Below are 3,787 nucleotides of genomic sequence, written 5' to 3'. Positions count from 1 at the left end.
CGGGATGGTTTCCCACTTCTGTGGGATGGTTTAGGCAGAAGACGGATGACAAAAGTGGTTCAGGGCATGGCTGCTCTGCCAAAGCTAATGCTGTGGGGCGGCGTTTAGTTCCAGTAGGCCTGCCTCCACAGCAAGGAAATCGGGCTGAAGGGCGAGGCTCTGGAAGAGGCCTTTTCCCCTTCGGAAGGAGGCGGGGGCTGTTTGCAGCGGCTTCCAAGGAGCGTCGGGGGGCTGGCAGGCGGGCGGAGGGGCCGCAGAAGCTGAGGGGACGGTGCCAGAAGTGGCGAGCGTGAAATGGCTTGGTGCGGTTCGTGACAGTCGCAAGAGGCAGCGTAAAGAAGCCCCGTCCCATCGCTTTGCCCGTTGCATAAGCAAATACTATTAAGTTAGCCGTCTGACGGCGTTGAAATGGAATTAAACCTTCAGGTATTAAACAGGATTAACAGGAGGAAGATTTTGTGCTCTGCTGTGTCCTGTCACTATACACCAACTTCATTAGGAGGGCAGTGGCGGGGGCGAGGACATGAAAAAGCAGCCTGGGAATCATTAACAAAAATAACAAAATCTCAGCAGTGCTTATTGAGTCAACACCACTGATTTGGGGAGGGGAGAGGAACCTTGCTACCTTGCTAATTTGCTGTAGAACAAATTAACCCAATATTGTATTTCTCATTATTCTTAGCCTCACTTAGCTGTTGTTAAGCCATTTTCTGTTGTCACTCCTCTTAATAAAATCTGTGACTTGAATAAATTTCCCCAGCAACTTTGTATTGACACCACACCTGTGGTATCAGCTAAAGATTGTCCTTTATCTGTTCCTTACAAAACGTACCCTGATTGAAGTTTCCTATTGTAGTGCTTCTCCTCCTGGAATTTAGTATAGAGTAAGACAGCTTAGTATTAACATTTTGTTTGTATTGATGGGCAATCAGTTGTTTTTCTGATAATGCTAAAGAAAACAGAAGGCAGCGGCACTAGCAAATGCAAATGAAATATGATCATCTTATCTTATAATTACTTGCGTAAACAAGCGCTGGAAAAATTAATACTGCAACAAACATTTCCTTGAAAAGTCAATCTACGTCTTGCTGAAAAAAAAAAAACCCAACCCAAAACAAAAACCAAGCCCTTACAAATATCCTAAAGCAAAAACGCATGCTGCAGAAGCTTATGAGCCGGCATCCTCAGTGAAGGAGCGTAGCGGGTACGGGCGAGGTGAAAGCACAGCCTTTTCAGAACAAGAGAGGCAAGGCAGAGGCCGCTGGGCAGGAGGGCTGCTGCTGTGCCAGGTGTGCACCAGCGAACTGAAAACCACAGAGTCCTCTTGTGCAAGAAGCAGTAGCAGAAACCTGCCACTAGAGAAGAACAATCTCGTTGACAAACAGCAGTGACAGTTTCTGCCTAGCGTCCGATTTGGAGTGGGGATGAGCGCCTTCCTCAGTGCGACCTTCTCTCCTGGGAAGCGACTGCCAGCTCCATCGGCTTCCCCGTCAGCGGCCGAAGGCAGCAGCGGTTCTCCGCTCCCCGAGCTTTCCTGAGTGCAGCCACCGCCTGCGTGCCGCGCTTCTCTCTGCAGGGTCTCGGAGTCAGGGCTGCGTGCCCACGCAGACTCCATTTCGGCTCACCAGATAACGGCGCTCAGCCAGCGTTTTTTTGTCAGCCCCTATGTGCTGACTTGTTTTTGTCAGCAGAGGTACAGGGGCATGAGTCGAAGTTTCGCCTCGCAACTGTGTGCGTATGACAGCAAAAAAAAGAACGTAGCACCAAGTCGTCGCACGTACACAGCAGGAATACGGAAAGACTTTTCGTTATTTTCCGTAGATGAGTGGCATGCTGGTTGAAATCTGTTAAGGCTGTATTGATTACAGCCCCCCTGTCTATCACCATCATCTGTCAACATCTTCCGGCTGCCAGTATGACAGCTGTGAAGGAGCAGAATAAAGTTGACTGGCAGAATGTTTTGCATCTAATGAGTCTGTGCACAATAAGAGTATAATAAATAATGCTCTGGAGGAACTCGGCTATCACTTAAACACCAAAAGAGAGAGATTGCCTTAGCAGAAGCTCCCAAAGCCATCTGTCATCTGTCAAGAGTTGCATGTCTGTGGCTGAGCTGGACTGAGGGAATGGAAAGCACCGAAGAGTGGTGATGGGTGCCTTGTATCATGCAAGGAGATATAAAGCGGGCTGACATCAGGAACCCGGAATCACTCAGGAAGAGCTTAAAACTACAAAGGCACCACAGATTTGACGCAATGTTACTTAGCAGCGCAGGCTGCTAGAGAGACTTTTTCCAGATGAACCTTGGTCTGACATTCACTGAAAAATCACGTAGCAATAGTCTGTCTCTGGAGTGACGTACTGGTGAGCTTACATTTAGCAGATGGCTAGGAGCATCAGGAATGAGTTACCGCGGCTTAGGGATGATCAGAAAAAAGCAGCAAGGAGCGATGACCCAGGCACCAGCCCTCGGGTGGTGGGTTCAGACATTGGTTCTGATACAGGTTTCGGGGGTGCCATTGAGCCTGCCAGTACACAAAGGAAAATAAGCCTCCAGCATGCTGCTAGAAGACTACTGAGAAGCTCCTAAACCTGCCTGGTGGTCCACTGTTGTGGTTTAACCTCAGCCGGCAACTGAGCCCCACCCAGCCGCTCGCTCACTCCCCCCCACTGGGATGGGGGAGAGAATCGGAAGGGTAAAAGTGAGAAAACTCGTGGGTTGAGATAAAGACAGTTTAATAGGTAAAGCAAAAGCCGCGCACGCAAGCAAAGCAAAACAAGGAATTCATTCACTGCTTCCCATCGGCAGGCAGGTGTTCAGCCATCTCCAGGAAAGCAGGGCTCCATCATGTGTAACGGTGACTTGGGAAGACAAACGCCATCACTCCAAACGTCCCCCCTTCCTCCTTCTTCCCCCAGCTTTATATACTGAGCATGACGTCCCATGGTATGGAATGTCCCTCTGGCCAGTTTGGGTCAGCTGTCCTGGCTGTGCCCCCTCCCAGCTTCTTGTGCACCTCCAGCCCTCTCAGTCGGTAGAGCATGGGAAGCTGAAAAGTCCTTGACCAGTGTAAGCACTGCTCAGCAACAACTAAAACATCGGTGTGTTATCAACATTGTTCTCACCCTAAATCCAAAACACAGCACTGTGCCAGCTACTAGGAAGGAAATTAACTCTATCCCTGCCGAAACCAGGACATCCACCAAGAGCAGCAGCATGACAGGGGTGCTAGCCCTTCTGGTCCTATTGCCATCACATTCCAGAATTTGTTTTCAAGTGTCACAATTTGCAGGACAGTCCTGCAAAAAATGGGGAAGGGCCAGAGGGGTCTTTGCTGTTTTTCTGGCCGAGGCTGTATCAGCTCGCCAGCCTCTGAAGGGAGGGATCACAGGAGCCTTAATCCAAAATAGCCTGCGGTCGAACGGGCACGGAAACCCCGGCCCAATGGGGGAGAACATTAAAGCCTTCGGTAAAGTCCAGCTTTAGTCCTTCAGCGGAGCCCAGCTGTCTCAGATGACATCAGCCCTGGTCATACGCTCGCCCAGCTCCGTCCTTCGTGCAGCTGATTTCCCAAGTGTTGGAACATTCAACACTGCACCATTGCCGACGTCAGACTGAAAACCACGAGATGAAACGAGCCAGCAGACACCTGTACTAAGGGTTTCTTCTTCTTTTCAAGCCTTCTGCGAGCCTTTATTTCATATTCTCAAGCTTGTCTTAGACTACGCACTCTTCTTATTAAATTGAATATTGTTAGCATTTTAAAATTGTTTTTGGTGGACTGGG

The sequence above is a fragment of the Aptenodytes forsteri genome, unplaced genomic scaffold (genome assembly GCF_000699145.1).
Source record: "Aptenodytes forsteri isolate BGI_AS27 unplaced genomic scaffold, ASM69914v1 Scaffold185, whole genome shotgun sequence".
NCBI classification, from domain to species: domain Eukaryota; kingdom Metazoa; phylum Chordata; class Aves; order Sphenisciformes; family Spheniscidae; genus Aptenodytes; species Aptenodytes forsteri.
The sequence above is the reverse complement of the archived record's forward strand: the minus strand, read 5'-3'. Positions refer to the sequence as shown.